The following is a 19,703-nucleotide window of genomic DNA, read 5'->3' as shown; positions in this document are numbered from 1 at the left end:
CACTCCGCTAAAGTTGGATACAGTACGCTCTCTCTTTCTCTCTCTCAATATGGGTGATAGCCTAAAGTTAGATACAGCACGGATCTCTCAATGTGGGTGATATGCAGAAGGTAGATACAGTACCGCTCTCACTTTCTCTCTCTCAATATGGGTGATACGCTAAAGTTAAATACAGTACCGCTCTCTCTTTCTCTCTCTCTCAATATGGGTGATACGCTAAAGTTAAATACAGTACCGCTCTCTCGTTCTCTCTCTCAAAGTGGGTGATATGCTAAGAGTAGATACAGTACTGCTCTCTCAATGTGGGTGATATGCTAAAGTAATATACAGTACCGATCTATCTTTCTCTCTTTCAATATGGGTGATATGCTAAATATGGGTAATTTGCTAAAGAGCGGCACTGTATATAACTTTAGCATATTACCCACATTGCGAGAGAAAAAGAGAGAGCGGTACTGTATCTATATTTAGCATATCACCCATATTGAGAGAGAGAAAGAGAGTTAGACACATTACCGCTCTCTCGTTCTCTCTCTCAATGTGGGTAATATGCCAAAGTTAGATACGGTACCGCTCTCTCTTCCTCTCTCAATGTGGGTGATATGCTAAAGATAGATACAGTACCGCTCGCTAAATGTGGGTGATATGCCAAAGTTAGATACAGTACCACTCTCTCAATAAGGGTGACATGCTATTGTTAAATATAGTTCCATTCTCTTTTTCTCTCTCTCAATGTGGGTGATATGCTAAAGAGAGATACAGTACCGCTCTCTCTTTCGCTCTCTCAATATGGGTGATATGCTAAAGTTAGATATAGTACCGCTCTCTCTTTCTCTCTCTCAATATGGGTGATATGCTAAAGATAGATACAGTACCGCTCGCTCAATGTGGGTGATATGCTAATGTTAGAAACAGTACCGCTCTCTAAATGTGGGTGATATGCTAAAGTTAGATGCAGTACCACTCTCTCGTTCTCTCTCTCAATATGGGTGATATGCTAAAGAAAGATACAGTACTGCTCTCTCTTTCGCTCTCTCAATATGGGTGATATGCTAAAGTTAGATAGAGTACCGCTCTCTCTTTCTCTCTCTCTCAATATAGGGGGATATGCCAAAGATAGATACAGTATCGCTCTCTCAATGTGGGTGATATGCTAACGGTAGATACAGTACCACTTTCTCTCTCTCAATATGGGTGATATGCTAAAGATAGATACAGTACCGCTCTCTCAATGTGGGTGATATGCTAACGGTAGATACAGTACCGCTCTCTAAATGTGGGTGATATGTTAAAATTATATACAGTACCGCTCTCTCAATGTGGGTGATATGCTAAAGTTAGATACAGTACCGCTCTCTCAATGTGGGTGATATGCTAAAGTTAGATACAGTACCGCTCTCTCAATGTGGGTGATATGCTAAAGTTATATACTGTACCGCTCTCTCGTTCTCTCTCTCAATGTGGGTGATATGCTAAAGGTAGATACTGTACCACTTTCTCTCTCTCAATATTGGTGATATGCTAAAGTTAGATACAGTACAGCTCTCTACATGTGGGTGAAATGCTAAAGTTAGATACAATATCGCTCTCTCTGTCTCTCTCTCAATGTGGGTGATATGCTAAAGTTAGTTACAGTACCGCTCTCTCTTTCTCTCTCTCAATATGGGTGATATGCTAAAGATAGATACAGTACCGCTCTCTCTTTCTCTCTCTCAATATGGGTGATATGCTAAAGATAGATATAGTACCGCTCTCTCTTTCTCTCTCTCAATTTGGGTGATATGCTAAAGTTAGATACAGTACCGCTCTCTCTTTCTCTCTCTCAATATTGGTGATATGCTAAAGATATATATAGTACCGCTCTCTCTTTCTCTCTCTCAATTTGGGTGATATGCTAAAGATAGATATAGTACCGCTCTCTCTTTCTCTCTCTCAATTTGGGTGATATGTTAAAGTTAGATACATTACCGCTCTCTCTTTCTCTCTCTCAATATGGGTGATATGCTAAAGATAGATACAGTACCGCTCGCTCAATGTGGGTGATATGCTAATGTTAGAAACAGTACCGCTCTCGGGGGATGGTAGGGGACGCCATGTGCGACTGACGTGTTTTCCGTTTGCTCCCGTGGTATTCTTAAAGTTTATGTGAATTCTGCAGCAAAACCATATTTATTTTCAAATATTAATTTGGTGATCCCTTTCCGTAAAAACCAAGACTACTTTGCTTCTGAATGTCAGCATGTCGACCAAACATAAGGCCAAGAACATGACTTTGAGAAAACCCGGCCTACAAGACCCGCTCTCATCACCGCCCTCTTGGCCTGGCGGCGCTGAAATGAACATTCTCGAGGCCATCAAACTACTACGCTCTGAGATAGTTGAAATGAAAACACAGGTGGTTGCTACGATTGAGGCCAGAATACAGGAGGTTTCTGATACTTTAAAAGCAGATTTAACCATCCTGCGGAACGAGACTGTGCCGGCAATTACATCACTCAAAACAACAACTGCGTCACACACTACAAAGATTGCAGCACTGGAGGCCTCCGCTACTAATGTCTCCGATTTAACTACATCCCTGGAGGCTGAAGTTAAACGCCTAGCTGCGGATTTGAAAAAGGTGAGGGAGAGCTGTGTGAGTTTAGAGGGATTCTCTCGCCGCAATAATCTGAGGCTTGTATCAGTCCCAGAGTCCGCGGAAATGCATCGCGCCACGGATTTCGTTTCAGGGCTGCTGAAGGATGTTCTTGCCTTAGATGAAAAGCCCCTGATTGATCGAGCCCACCGGTCGCTGCGCCCAAAGCCCCGGGATGGGGAGAGGCCCCGTGACATAATTCTTCGAGTGCACTTTTTTCATGAGAAGATGGAGATCCTCCGATGAGCCCGCAATACCACTCTGAGCTTTCAAGGACAGAGCTTTTCCATATACCAGGACTACTCCCCCACTGTTTCCAGGCAGCGTGCAGCTTTCGGACAGGCCAAACGAGTACTTCGGGACCATCCAAGTGTGAAGTATGGACTGCGATTCCCAGCCCGTTTATGGATATCTCATGAGGGTAAAGACCACACATTTGAATCTCCGGAGGAGGCTATGGCTCACATTCAACTTCACATCAAGAAGTCTTGAATATGCTCACAGTTTAGCAACTGTTGCTTGCGAACTGTGGATAGTAAGTACCCCACTTGTGGTACAATTATGTTTAGATATAACAGGCTAGTCTTGTATAGTTGGTGAACTATTCAGGCTTATTTGATGTGATCTAATGTTTTGATCATCTAGTGTGCGTGCCTTATCTCGCTCACCTATTTAGTTTGTTTACACATTGTCTCAGTGACTCAAAATATTTTTGGTTATTTGTTTACTGCATCCGTTTGCATTGACCCAGTAAACAGTAAATGTCTCCCGAGGCTACACGGTTTCTGGGGCCTCACTTTAATTTTAAAAGTTTTGAGCGTCATTTAAGCCCAGCAAACGTTCAACGTTGCGCAGACGTAGTTTTTTGGGATTGGTTGTAAGCTGTCTCAGCTTCAATTAGACTACTATTATAATTACTATTATTTTTGATTGTCTTACTACGATTTCCTTACTTCAAATTAGATTTTTGGCTGAGAGCCTTTATACATTTTATTTATTTTCTCTCAATGCCTGTTATAAGACGGGGAATACAATTATATACATCTACAAGTGGTGCTTTTGTCATTCCGTTTGCACAGGGGATTCGCCTTTTTTTTATTTGAAAAAAATACATACAAATCTTTCTTTTTGCTGCTTGATCCACTAACAAAACGCGACTTTAAAGAGCGGGACTGTGGGTTTAGGTTTAAGACCGCACTCTCACAGACATACTGTGCGAAGAGAACATGTTCTATTTAGGCTTGTACCTCGTTTGGGGAGGTATTGTCTGGGATGGGGGGAGGGGATGGGGGGGCAGGTTTAATTGTTCAGTTCTAATGTTGTCATTCTGTCTTTTTAGGTTTTTTTTCTGTACTTTTTCCAAACATTTACCACCGTACATTATTACTCTGAGACAAGTTATTCTGGGGGTTTTGGGCGCTCATTGCTTTTCCATTCTATGCTCTAATGACAGGGATGAATAACGGGAATGCCCAGAGGGGCCGAAATAATACGATCAAGTACATTTCTTGGAATACCAAAGGGGTTAACAACCCAGTGAAGCGTAAGAGGGTGTTGACACACTTAAAGGGTTTGAATGCAAATATTGCATTTCTACAAGAGACTCACTTGAGGACTGGTGAGCATTTTAGGATGCGTAAGGACTGGGTTGGTCAAGTGTTCCACTCAAACTTTCATAGTAAATCAAGAGGTGCTGCTATTCTGGTTGATAAGGCTACTCCCTTTGTAGCTTCTGAGGTTATTACTGATCCTAAGGGACGATACGTCATAGTAACCGGTGAACTGTTTTCTACCCCTCTTGTTTTGGCTAGTGTTTATGCTCCCAATTGGGATGACACAAGTTTCATTTCTTCCTTTCTGTCTGCTATTCCCAATTTAGATTCTCATTTGTTGATTTTAGGGGGGATTTCAACTGTAAAATGTCCCCAGTTCTTGACAAGTCCTCACAAACAAATACAGGCCCATCTAAATGTGCCCTACTTATTCAATCCTTTCTTCAGAAATATGCTATGTTTGAGGCCTGGCGTTTCCTACATCCTACAGATAGACAGTATTCCTTTTATTCTCATGTTCATCAAACATACTCCCGGATTGATTACTTCTTTTTGGACAAAAAACTTCTGCCTAACCTTCGGCAGTGTACTTACGAGAGTATTGTTATCTCTGACCATTCACCATTAGTGCTTGAACTAGAGTTTCCCCAGCGACCTCCTAGGTGTTATCAATGGCGTCTCAACCCCATTTTACTCTCAGATAAGGAGTTTGTCAATTTCATTTCTTCTGAAATTACATTATTCCTAGAAATTAATTCAACACCAGGTATGTCCTGCTCTACCATATGGGAGTCTCTCAAAGCATACCTACGTGGCCAAATTATTTCTTATACAGCCAACCAAAACAGAGTTCGCTCCCAGCAACTTCGGGACCTGAGCGAGTCCATAGCCACATTGGATGAGAAGTATGCTACGGATCCTTCCTCTGATCTGCATAAAGAGCGCCAACTACTCCAATCTGAATTTGATGAGCTTTCTACCAGGCAAGCTGAACAGTTACTCTTGCGAGCTCGATACAAAGTCTATGAACAAGGCGACAAGGCCAGTAAACTCCTTGCACATCAGATCCGTAAATCTGAGGCCTCACGTTTAATCCCACAAATAAGGACCCTGTCTGGTGCCACCACAGTTATACATAAAGAGATCAATGATCAATTTAAACAATTTTACTCTGCGCTATACACCTCTGAATCCCCTCAAGACCCTTCGCTGATTAACTCCTTCTTTAATGGCTTGAATATGCCTTCAATTGATACAGACTCCCATGACTGTCTAGAAGAAGAATTTACGCTTGAGGAGATTGCAACAGCAGTGTCCGCAATGAAAAGTGGTAAATCACCGGGTCCGGACGGTTTTCCAACCGAATTTTACAGGACGTTTTCTGGTCTGCTTTGCCCATTCTTGTCCCGACTATTTGCAGAGTGCCTGAATACTTCAAAGCTGCCGCCTAGTCTTTATCAGGCTTCAATCTCATTACTACTAAAGAAAAACAAAGACCCCCTGGAATGTGGATCCTATCGCCCAATCTCGCTTTTAAACTGTGATTACAAAATCCTAGCTAAGCTTTTAGCCATCCGTATGGAAGGCTTGCTGCACCAAGTAATACACTCTGACCAGACTGGCTTTGTGAGAAATAGGCATTTATTTTTCAATATTAGGCGCCTTATGAATATACTGTACTCCCCAGCGTCGGAGGACCCGGAGGTGGTGGTCTCACTTGATGCCGAAAAAGCGTTTGACCGCGTTGAGTGGGATTACCTAACAGCTGCCCTTTATAGATTTGGCTTTGGCCCCAAATTCATTGCGTGGATAAAGATTCTTTATTTTTCCCCCATGGCTTCGGTACGGACCAATAACTTGTCCTCTGACTATTTTCCCTTGCACCGCGGATCCAGACAGGGTTGCACACTCTCCCCCTTGCTGTTTGCTTTGGCAATCGAGCCTCTTGCCATTGCACTACGCTCTAATGATGCCATTCAAGGCATAATCAGGGCGGGCTGGGAGCAGAAAGTCTCGCTATATGCTGACGACCTCCTTTTGTTTATCTCCAACCCCGATACCTCATTGCCACGTGCCCTATCTGTTCTTAAAAAGTTTGGATCAATCTCAGGGTACAAGCTGAATCTATGCAAGAGTGAGCTCTTTCCGGTAAACAAGGCTGCTTTAAAGTGCTCTTTCACAAGTTCTCAGTTTAGGATTGTCCGGGATCAATTCACTTACTTGGGAGTAAAAGTGACAAGGAAATATTCAAATTTGTTTCAGGAAAACTTTGTTGCTCTAGCAGACAGATTGAAACAATCTTTTACTTTTTGGAATTCGCTACCCCTTTCTCTTGTCGGAAGGATTAATGTCATTAAAATGAATGTGTTGCCCAAATTTTTATATTTATTTCAATGTTTACCCATTTTTATTCCAAAATCTTTTTTTATTTCACTGGATCAAACATTCATGCATTTTATTTGGAATGGCAAGGTACCACGGATTGGTAGAAAACATTTACAGAAGCCTAGGTCATTGGGGGGTTTAGCTTTACCAAATTTTCAGACATACTACTGGGCTGCAAATTTCAGAGCCGTTCTGTATTGGCTGCAGACTGATCCTACTGGTCCTAGACCACTCTGGGCCCAGATGGAGTCTGAATCGTGTAAACCTGCAGCACTTTCCTCTGTGCTGTGCTCGTCTCTCCCAGTGTCCCTAGGCAAAAGGTGTGCCAACCCAATTGTAAAGCAGTCTCTTAAAATTTGGAATCAGTTCCGTTTAGCCTTTAGCCTCCGAGGCTTTTCTCTATCAGGCCCAATCAATCAGAACATTTTATTTCCTCCATCTTTGAATGATGGGGCTTTTGGCATTTGGCACTCACTAGGCCTTTCCTCGCTAGCCCAATTATTCTTTGATGATACATTTGCCTCTTTTTCTCAGCTGCAGGAAAAGTTCAATCTCCCCCAATCCCACTTTTTCCGCTATCTCCAGACTAGAAACTTTGTCAGGGCTAACACACCTGGATTTCCCAATAGGCCTGCGAATACTGCCATAGAGAGCATCTTGGAGCTGAACAAGCTTCCTAGAGGCGCAATTTCAGATGTATATGCAATCATTCATGACCTACAGAACCCTTCTCTGGTGCCTTTAAAGACTCGATGGGAAAAGGATTTGGGGGAGGAACTTGGGGAAGACGCCTGGGAATCTGTGCTGCGCAGGGTACACTCGTCCTCTTTTAGCACTAGACACAGCCTCATTCAATTCAAGGTGGTTCACCGTATCCACTGGTCGGGGGCCAAACTTGGAAGAATATTCTCTGATTTTGATCCTACCTGTGTCAGATGTAAGGTGGAACCAGCCACACTGTTGCATATGTTTTGGGGCTGTCATAAACTGTCAGGTTTCTGGGAATTAATATTTAAATGTTTCTCTGATATATATGACACTGTTATAGATCCGTCTCCCCTTACAGCCCTTTTTGGAGTACTGCCCATGGGTACCCCCCTATCAAGAATCCAGTCGGACACTGTTGCTTATACAACTCTTTTAGCTAGACGGCTAATACTACAGACCTGGAAGATGGCAGCTCCCCCATCTTATAAATATTGGGTGAGGGATGTGTTGTGCTCTCTGAAACTAGAAAAAATTAAATTCAATTCACGTGGGAACCCCAAACTGTTTGATGAGGCTTGGGCTCCATTCCGGTCTTACTTTAAACAGTCCATCCTCTGATGGCATTCCAATTAATACTAAAATATGTCTGTGACTTAAGGGTTGGAGGAGCTTCTCTCTGTGTTTTTGCTGGGGGGGGGGTATTAAGGTCCATGTGCTTATTGATTGTGGTCCGCAGATGCCTTGTTCATCTTGCCCAGGCAGAGACTGAAGTGTTAGCTTGTTTTTCCCAGTTATTTTTACATTTTGTTCACGCCTACATGAATAATCATTTTATTTTTTTATTTTAAAGCATTGTAAACTTTTTTTTTTTGTCCAGTGGATGGTCGGTCTGTGGCCATGACTCTCTGTGAGTGGTTGCATTTCTCCACCCTTATCCCTTGACTGTTTATAGGAACAATGGTGAGGTGTTTGCTCTCTCCCTGTACTATAGATTGCCCTTTAACCTCTGTAGCCTTCTGCCTGGTGTGTTTAACTTGTCTAAAGTATAGTATCTTTAAAGCTATTTTTTTATTTGTATTTTTATTTGTATATTTTTTTCTAGTTGAGTATATTATTTATATTGCTTTGTCTTGTCTGTGTGTGTGTATGGTCAAAACTTAATAAACAGAGTTAAAGAAATAAATAAATTAAAAAAAATAAACTGGGCCTGAACATTTCTAAAACTAAAAAAAAAACTAAAAAATAAAAAAAAACAGTACCGCTCTCTAAATGTGGGTGATATGCTAAAGTTAGATGCAGTACCACTCTCTCGTTCTCTCTCTCAATATGGGTGATATGCTAAAGAAAGATACAGTACTGCTCTCTCTTTCGCTCTCTCAATATGGGTGATATGCTATAATTAGATACAGTACCGCTCTCTAAATGTGGGTGATATGCTAAAGTTATATACAGTAACGCTCTCTCAATGTGGGTGATATGCTAAAGTTAGATACAGTACCGCTCTCTCAATGTGGGTGATATGCTAAAGTTAGATACAGTACCGCTCTCTCAATGTGGGTGATATTCTAAAGTCAGATACAGTACCGCTCTCTCAATCTCTCTCTCTCTCTCAATGTGGGTAATATGCTAAAGATAGATACAGTGCCGCTCTCTCAATGTGGGTGATATGCTAAAGTTAGATACAGTGCCACTCTCTCAATGTGGGTGATATGCTAAAGTTAGATACAGTACCGCTCTCTCGTTCTCTCTCTCAATGTGGGTAATATGCTAAAGATAGATACAGTGCCGCTCTCTCAATGTGGGTAATATGCTAAAGTTAGATACAGTACCGCTCTCTAAATGTTGATGATATGCTAAAGTTATATACTGTACCGCTCTCTAGTTCTCTCTCTCAATGTGGGTGATATGCTAAAGTTAAATACAGTACAGCTCTCTCTTTCTCTCTCTCAATTTGGGTGATATGTTAAAGTTAGATACAGTACCGCTCTCTCTTTCTCTCTCTCAATATGGGTGATATGCTAAAGATAGATACAGTACCGCTCTCTCTTTCTCTCTCTCAATTTGGGTGATATGCTAAAGTTAGATACAGTACCGCTCTCTCTTTCTCTCTCTCAATTTGGGTGATATGCTAAAGTTATATACAGTACCGCTCTCTCGTTCTCTCTCTCAATATGGGTGATATGCTAAAGATAGATACAGTACCGCTCTCTCAATGTGGGTGATATGCTAACGGTAGATACAGTACCGCTCTCTAAATGTGGGTGATATGCTAAAGTTATATACAGTACCGCTCTCTCAATGTGGGTGATATGCTAAAGTTAGATACAGTACCACTCTCTCAATGTGGGTGATATGCTAATGGTAGATACAGTACCGCTCTCTAAATATGGGTGATATGCTAAAGTTATATACAGTACCGCTCTCTCAATGTGGGTGACATGCTAAAGTTAGATACAGTACCGCTCTCTCAATGTGGGTGATATGCTAAAGTTAGACACAGTACCGCTCTCTCAATGTGGGTGATATGCTAAAGTTAGATACAGTACCGATCTCTCAATGTGGGTGATATGCTAAAGTTAGATACAGTACCGCTCTCTCTTTCTCTCTCTCAATATGGGTGATATGCTAAAGATAGATACAGTACCGCTCTCCCAATGTGGCTGATATGCTAACAGTAGATACAGTACCGCTCTCTAAATGTGGGTGATATGCTAAAGTTATATACAGTACCGCTCTCTCGTTCTCTCTCTCAATATGGGTGATATGCTAAAGATAGATACAGTACCTCTCTCTCAATGTGGGTGATATGCTAAAGTTAGATACAGTACCGCTCTCTCTTTCTCTCTCTCAATTTGGGTGATATGCTAAAGTTAGATACAGTAACGCTCTCTCTTTTTCTCTCTCAATATGGGTGATATGCTAAAGATAGATACAGTACCACTCTCTCAATGTGGGTGATATGCTAAAGATAGATACAGTACCGCCCTCTGAATTTGGGTGATATGCTAAAGGTAGATACAGTACCGCTCTCTCTTTCTCTCTCTCAATATTGGTGATATGCTAAAGATAGATACAGTACCACTCTCTCAATGTGGCTGATATGCTAACGGTAGATACAGTACCGCTCTCTAAATGTGGGTGATATGCTAAAGTTATATACAGTACCGCTCTCTCGTTCTCTCTCTCAATATGGGTGATATGCTAAAGATAGATACAGTACCGCTCTCTCAATGTGGGTGATATGCTAACGGTAGATACAGTACCGCTCTCTAAATGTGGGTGATATGCTAAAGTTATATACAGTACCGCTCTCTCAATGTGGGTGATATGCTAAAGTTAGATACAGTACCACTCTCTCAATGTGGGTGATATGCTAATGGTAGATACAGTACCGCTCTCTAAATATGGGTGATATGCTAAAGTTATATACAGTACCGCTCTCTCAATGTGGGTGACATGCTAAAGTTAGATACAGTACCGCTCTCTCAATGTGGGTGATATGCTAAAGTTAGACACAGTACCGCTCTCTCAATGTGGGTGATATGCTAAAGTTAGATGCAGTACCACTCTCTCGTTCTCTCTCTCAATATGGGTGATATGCTAAAGAAAGATACAGTACTGCTCTCTCTTTCGCTCTCTCAATATGGGTGATATGCTATAATTAGATACAGTACCGCTCTCTAAATGTGGGTGATATGCTAAAGTTATATACAGTAACGCTCTCTCAATGTGGGTGATATGCTAAAGTTAGATACAGTACCGCTCTCTCAATGTGGGTGATATGCTAAAGTTAGATACAGTACCGCTCTCTCAATGTGGGTGATATTCTAAAGTTAGATACAGTACCGCTCTCTCGATCTCTCTCTCTCTCTCAATGTGGGTAATATGCTAAAGATAGATACAGTGCCGCTCTCTCAATGTGGGTGATATGCTAAAGTTAGATACAGTACCACTCTCTCAATGTGGGTGATATGCTAAAGTTAGATACAGTACCGCTCTCTCGTTCTCTCTCTCAATGTGGGTAATATGCTAAAGATAGATACAGTGCCGCTCTCTCAATGTGGGTAATATGCTAAAGTTAGATACAGTACCGCTCTCTAAATGTTGATGATATGCTAAAGTTATATACTGTACCGCTCTCTAGTTCTCTCTCTCAATGTGGGTGATATGCTAAAGTTAAATACAGTACAGCTCTCTCTTTCTCTCTCTCAATTTGGGTGATATGTTAAAGTTAGATACAGTACCGCTCTCTCTTTCTCTCTCTCAATATGGGTGATATGCTAAAGATAGATACAGTACCGCTCTCTCTTTCTCTCTCTCAATTTGGGTGATATGCTAAAGTTAGATACAGTACCGCTCTCTCTTTCTCTCTCTCAATTTGGGTGATATGCTAAAGTTATATACAGTACCGCTCTCTCGTTCTCTCTCTCAATATGGGTGATATGCTAAAGATAGATACAGTACCGCTCTCTCAATGTGGGTGATATGCTAACGGTAGATACAGTACCGCTCTCTAAATGTGGGTGATATGCTAAAGTTATATACAGTACCGCTCTCTCAATGTGGGTGATATGCTAAAGTTAGATACAGTACCACTCTCTCAATGTGGGTGATATGCTAATGGTAGATACAGTACCGCTCTCTAAATATGGGTGATATGCTAAAGTTATATACAGTACCGCTCTCTCAATGTGGGTGACATGCTAAAGTTAGATACAGTACCGCTCTCTCAATGTGGGTGATATGCTAAAGTTAGACACAGTACCGCTCTCTCAATGTGGGTGATATGCTAAAGTTAGATACAGTACCGATCTCTCAATGTGGGTGATATGCTAAAGTTAGATACAGTACCGCTCTCTCTTTCTCTCTCTCAATATGGGTGATATGCTAAAGATAGATACAGTACCGCTCTCCCAATGTGGCTGATATGCTAACAGTAGATACAGTACCGCTCTCTAAATGTGGGTGATATGCTAAAGTTATATACAGTACCGCTCTCTCGTTCTCTCTCTCAATATGGGTGATATGCTAAAGATAGATACAGTACCTCTCTCTCAATGTGGGTGATATGCTAAAGTTAGATACAGTACCGCTCTCTCTTTCTCTCTCTCAATTTGGGTGATATGCTAAAGTTAGATACAGTAACGCTCTCTCTTTTTCTCTCTCAATATGGGTGATATGCTAAAGATAGATACAGTACCACTCTCTCAATGTGGGTGATATGCTAAAGATAGATACAGTACCGCCCTCTGAATTTGGGTGATATGCTAAAGGTAGATACAGTACCGCTCTCTCTTTCTCTCTCTCAATATTGGTGATATGCTAAAGATAGATACAGTACCACTCTCTCAATGTGGCTGATATGCTAACGGTAGATACAGTACCGCTCTCTAAATGTGGGTGATATGCTAAAGTTATATACAGTACCGCTCTCTCGTTCTCTCTCTCAATATGGGTGATATGCTAAAGATAGATACAGTACCGCTCTCTCAATGTGGGTGATATGCTAACGGTAGATACAGTACCGCTCTCTAAATGTGGGTGATATGCTAAAGTTATATACAGTACCGCTCTCTCAATGTGGGTGATATGCTAAAGTTAGATACAGTACCACTCTCTCAATGTGGGTGATATGCTAATGGTAGATACAGTACCGCTCTCTAAATATGGGTGATATGCTAAAGTTATATACAGTACCGCTCTCTCAATGTGGGTGACATGCTAAAGTTAGATACAGTACCGCTCTCTCAATGTGGGTGATATGCTAAAGTTAGACACAGTACCGCTCTCTCAATGTGGGTGATATGCTAAAGTTAGATGCAGTACCACTCTCTCGTTCTCTCTCTCAATATGGGTGATATGCTAAAGAAAGATACAGTACTGCTCTCTCTTTCGCTCTCTCAATATGGGTGATATGCTATAATTAGATACAGTACCGCTCTCTAAATGTGGGTGATATGCTAAAGTTATATACAGTAACGCTCTCTCAATGTGGGTGATATGCTAAAGTTAGATACAGTACCGCTCTCTCAATGTGGGTGATATGCTAAAGTTAGATACAGTACCGCTCTCTCAATGTGGGTGATATTCTAAAGTTAGATACAGTACCGCTCTCTCGATCTCTCTCTCTCTCTCAATGTGGGTAATATGCTAAAGATAGATACAGTGCCGCTCTCTCAATGTGGGTGATATGCTAAAGTTAGATACAGTACCACTCTCTCAATGTGGGTGATATGCTAAAGTTAGATACAGTACCGCTCTCTCGTTCTCTCTCTCAATGTGGGTAATATGCTAAAGATAGATACAGTGCCGCTCTCTCAATGTGGGTAATATGCTAAAGTTAGATACAGTACCGCTCTCTAAATGTTGATGATATGCTAAAGTTATATACTGTTTCGCTCTCTAGTTCTCTCTCTCAATGTGGGTGATATGCTAAAGTTAAATACAGTACAGCTCTCTCTTTCTCTCTCTCAATTTGGGTGATATGTTAAAGTTAGATACAGTACCGCTCTCTCTTTCTCTCTCTCAATATGGGTGATATGCTAAAGATAGATACAGTACCGCTCTCTCTTTCTCTCTCTCAATTTGGGTGATATGCTAAAGTTAGATACAGTACCGCTCTCTCTTTCTCTCTCTCAATTTGGGTGATATGCTAAAGATAGATACAGTACCGCTCTCTCAATGTGGGTGATATGCTAACGGTAGATACAGTACCGCTCTCTAAATGTGGGTGATATGCTAAAGTTATATACAGTACCGCTCTCTCAATGTGGGTGATATGCTAACGGTAGATACAGTACCGCTCTCTAAATGTGGGTGATATGCTAAAGTTATATACAGTACCGCTCTCTCAATGTGGGTGATATGCTAAAGTTAGATACAGTACCACTCTCTCAATGTGGGTGATATGCTAATGGTAGATACAGTACCGCTCTCTAAATATGGGTGATATGCTAAAGTTATATACAGTACCGCTCTCTCAATGTGGGTGACATGCTAAAGTTAGATACAGTACCGCTCTCTCAATGTGGGTGATATGCTAAAGTTAGACACAGTACCGCTCTCTCAATGTGGGTGATATGCTAAAGTTAGATACAGTACCGATCTCTCAATGTGGGTGATATGCTAAAGTTAGATACAGTACCGCTCTCTCTTTCTCTCTCTCAATATGGGTGATATGCTAAAGATAGATACAGTACCGCTCTCCCAATGTGGCTGATATGCTAACAGTAGATACAGTACCGCTCTCTAAATGTGGGTGATATGCTAAAGTTATATACAGTACCGCTCTCTCGTTCTCTCTCTCAATATGGGTGATATGCTAAAGATAGATACAGTACCTCTCTCTCAATGTGGGTGATATGCTAAAGTTAGATACAGTACCGCTCTCTCTTTCTCTCTCTCAATTTGGGTGATATGCTAAAGTTAGATACAGTAACGCTCTCTCTTTTTCTCTCTCAATATGGGTGATATGCTAAAGATAGATACAGTACCACTCTCTCAATGTGGGTGATATGCTAAAGATAGATACAGTACCGCCCTCTGAATTTGGGTGATATGCTAAAGGTAGATACAGTACCGCTCTCTCTTTCTCTCTCTCAATATTGGTGATATGCTAAAGATAGATACAGTACCACTCTCTCAATGTGGCTGATATGCTAACGGTAGATACAGTACCGCTCTCTAAATGTGGGTGATATGCTAAAGTTATATACAGTACCGCTCTCTCGTTCTCTCTCTCAATATGGGTGATATGCTAAAGATAGATACAGTACCGCTCTCTCAATGTGGGTGATATGCTAACGGTAGATACAGTACCGCTCTCTAAATGTGGGTGATATGCTAAAGTTATATACAGTACCGCTCTCTCAATGTGGGTGATATGCTAAAGTTAGATACAGTACCACTCTCTCAATGTGGGTGATATGCTAATGGTAGATACAGTACCGCTCTCTAAATATGGGTGATATGCTAAAGTTATATACAGTACCGCTCTCTCAATGTGGGTGACATGCTAAAGTTAGATACAGTACCGCTCTCTCAATGTGGGTGATATGCTAAAGTTAGACACAGTACCGCTCTCTCAATGTGGGTGATATGCTAAAGTTAGATACAGTACCGATCTCTCAATGTGGGTGATATGCTAAAGTTAGATACAGTACCGCTCTCTCTTTCTCTCTCTCAATATGGGTGATATGCTAAAGATAGATACAGTACCGCTCTCCCAATGTGGCTGATATGCTAACAGTAGATACAGTACCGCTCTCTAAATGTGGGTGATATGCTAAAGTTATGTACAGTACCGCTCTCTCGTTCTCTCTCTCAATATGGGTGATATGCTAAAGATAGATACAGTACCTCTCTCTCAATGTGGGTGATATGCTAACGGTAGACACAGTACCGCTCTCTCAATGTGGGTGATCTGCTAAAGTTAGATATAGTACCGCTCTCTCAATGTGGGTGATATGCTAAAGTTAGATACAGTACCGCTCTCTCAATGTGGGTGATATGCTAAAGTTAGAGTACCGCTCTCTCGTATTCTCTCTCAATGTGGGTAATATGCTAAAGTTAGATACAGTACCGCTCTCTCTTTCTCTCTCTCAATATGGGTGATATGCTAAAGATAGATACAGTACCGCTCTCCCAATGTGGCTGATATGCTAACGGTAGATACAGTACCGCTCTCTAAATGTGGGTGATATGCTAAAGTTATATACAGTACCGCTCTCTCGTTCTCTCTCTCAATATGGGTGATATGCTAAAGATAGATACAGTACCTCTCTCTCAATGTGGGTGATATGCTAACGGTAGACACAGTACCGCTCTCTCAATGTGGGTGATATGCTAAAGTTAGATACAGTACCGCTCTCTCAATGTGGGTGATATGCTAAAGTTAGATACAGTACCGCTCTCTCAATGTGGGTGATATGCTAAAGTTAGATAGAATACCGCTCTCTCGTTCTCTCTCTCAATGTGGGTAATATGCTAAAGATAGATACAGTGCCGCTCTCTCAATGTGGGTAATATGCTAAAGATAGATACAGTGCCGCTCTCTCAATGTGGGTAATATGCTAAAGGTAGATACTGTACCTCTTTCTCTCTCTCAATATGGGTGATATGCTAAAGTTAGATACAGTACCGCTCTCTACATGTGGGTGAAATGCTAAAGTTAGATACAATACCGCTCTCTCTTTCTCTCTCTCAATATGGGTGATGTGCTAAAGATAGATACAGTACCACTTTCTCTTTCTCTCTCTCAATATGGGTGATATGCTAAAGTTAGATACAGTACCGCTCTCTCTTTCTCTCTCTCAATATGGGTGATATGCTAAAGTTAGATGCAGTACCGCTCTCTCAATGTGGGTGATATGCTAAAGATAGATACAGTACCGCTCTCTCAATATGGGTGATATGCTAAAGTTAGATACAGTACCGCTCTCTCAATGTGGGTGATATGCTAAAGTTAGATACAGTACCGCTCTCTCAATGTGGGTGATATGCTAAAGTTAGATACAGTACCGCTCTCTCTTTCTCTCTCTCAATATGGGTGATATGCTAAAGTTAGATACAGTACCGCTCTCTCAATATGGGTGATATGCTAAAGTTAGATACAGTACCGCTCTCTCAATGTGGTTAATATGCTAAAGATAGATACAGTACCGCTCTCTCGTTCTCTCTCTCAATGTGGGTAATATGCTAAAGATGGATACAGTGCCGCTCTCTCAATGTGGGTGATATGCTAAAGTTAGATACAGTACCGCTCTCTCAATGTGGGTGATATGCTAAAGTTAGATAGAATACCGCTCTCTCGTTCTCTCTCTCAATGTGGGTAATATGCTAAAGATAGATACAGTGCCGCTCTCTCAATGTGGGTAATATTCTAAAGATAGATACAGTGCCGCTCTCTCAATGTGGGTAATATGCTAAAGGTAGATACTGTACCTCTTTCTCTCTCTCAATGTGGGTAATATGCTAAAGTTAGATACAGTACCGCTCTCTCTTTCTCTCTCTCAATATGGGTGATATGCTAAAGATAGATACAGTACCTCTCTCTCAATGTGGGTGATATGCTAACGGTAGACACAGTACCGCTCTCTCAATGTGGGTGATATGCTAAAGTTAGATACAGTACCGCTCTCTCAATGTGGGTGATATGCTAAAGTTAGATACAGTACCGCTCTCTCAATGTGGGTGATATGCTAAAGTTAGATAGAATACCGCTCTCTCGTTCTCTCTCTCAATGTGGGTAATATGCTAAAGATAGATACAGTGCCGCTCTCTCAATGTGGGTAATATGCTAAAGATAGATACAGTGCCGCTCTCTCAATGTGGGTAATATGCTAAAGGTAGATATTGTACCTCTTTCTCTCTCTCAATATGGGTGATATGCTAAAGTTAGATACAGTACCGCTCTCTACATGTGGGTGAAATGCTAAAGTTAGATACAATACCGCTCTCTCTATCTCTCTCTCAATTTGGGTGATATGCTAAAGTTAGTTACAGTACCGCTCTCTCTTTCTCTCTCTCAATATGGGTGATGTGCTAAAGATAGATACAGTACCACTTTCTCTTTCTCTCTCTCAATATGGGTGATATGCTAAAGTTAGATACAGTACCGCTCTCTCTTTCTCTCTCTCAATATGGGTGATATGCTAAAGTTAGATGCAGAACCGCTCTCTCAATGTGGGTGATATGCTAAAGATAGATACAGTACCGCTCTCTCAATATGGGTGATATGCTAAAGTTAGATACAGTACCGCTCTCTCAATGTGGGTGATATGCTAAAGTTAGATACAGTACCGCTCTCTCAATGTGGGTGATATGCTAAAGTTAGATACAGTACCGCTCTCTCTTTCTCTCTCTCAATATGGGTGATATGCTAAAGATAGATACAGTACCGCTCTCTGAATTTTGGGTGATATGCTAAAGATAGATACAGTACCGCTCTCTCTTTCTCTCTATCAATGTGGGTAATATGCTAAAGGTAGACGCAGTACCGCTCTCTAAATGTGGGTGATATGCTAAAGTTAAATACAGTACCGCTCTCTCAATGTGGGTGATATGCTAAAGGTAGATACAGTACCGCTCTCTCAATGTGGGTAATATGCTAAAGATAGATACAGTACCGCTCTCTCGTTCTCTCTCTCAATGTGGGTAATATGCTAAAGATGGATACAGTGCCGCTCTCTCAATGTGGGTGATATGCTAAAGGTTGATACAGTACCGCTCTCTAAATGTTGGTGATATGCTAAAGTTATATACTGTACCGCTCTCTCGTTCTCTCTCTCAATGTGGGTGATATGCTAAAAGTAGATCCTGTACCGCTCTCTACATGTGGGTGAAATGCTAAAGTTAGATACAGGACCGCTCTCTCTTTCTCTCGCTCAATTTGGTTGATATGCTAAAGAGAGATACAGTACCGCTCTCTCAATGTGGGTGATATGCTAACGGTAGATACAGTACCGCTCTCTAAATATGGGTGATATGCTAAAGTTATATACAGTACCGCTCTCTCAATGTGGGTGCTATGCTAAAGTTAGATACAGTACCACTCTCTCAATGTGGGTGATATGCTAAAGTTAGATACAGTACCGCTCTCTCGTTCTCTCTCTCAATGTGGGTAATATGCTAAAGTTAGATACAGTACCGCTCCCTTGTTCTCTCTCTCAATGTGGGTGATATGCTAAAGTTAGATACAGTACCGCTCTCTCGTTCTCTCTCTCAATGTGGGTGATATGCTAATGGTAGAAACAGTACCGCTCTCTAAATATGGGTGATATGCTAAAGTTATATACAGTACCGCTCTCTCAATGTGGGTGATATGCTAAAGTTAGATACAGTACCGCTCTCTCAATGTGGGTAATATGCTAAAGATGGATACAGTGCCGCTCTCTCAATGTGGGTGATATGCTAAAGGTAGATACAGTACCTCTCTCTAAATGTTGGTGATATGCTAAAGTTGTATGCTGTACCGCTCTCTCGTTCTCTCTCTCAATGTGGGTGATATGCTAAAGGTAGACACTGTACCTCTTTCTCTCTCTCAATATGGGTGATATGCTAAAGTTAGATACAGTACCGCTCTCTACATGTGGGTGAAATGCTAAAATTAGATACAGTACCGCTCTCTCTATCTCTCTCTCAATTTGGGTGATGTGCTAAAGTTAGTTACAGTACCGCTCTCTCTTTCTCTCTCTCAATATGGGTGATATGCTAACGATAGATACAGTACCGCTCTCTCTTTCTCTCTCTCAATATGGGTAATATGCTAAAGATAGATGCAGTACCGCTCTCTCAATGTGGGTGATATGCTAAAGATAGATACAGTGCCGCTCTCTCAATGTGGGTGATATGCTAAAGGTAGATACAGTACCGCTCTCTAAATGTTGGTGATATGCTAAAGTTATATACTGTACCGCTCTCTC

Source organism: Oncorhynchus mykiss, chromosome 18 (genome assembly GCF_013265735.2).
Source record: "Oncorhynchus mykiss isolate Arlee chromosome 18, USDA_OmykA_1.1, whole genome shotgun sequence".
Lineage (NCBI taxonomy): Eukaryota > Metazoa > Chordata > Actinopteri > Salmoniformes > Salmonidae > Oncorhynchus > Oncorhynchus mykiss.
This window is presented reverse-complemented; position numbering follows the sequence as displayed.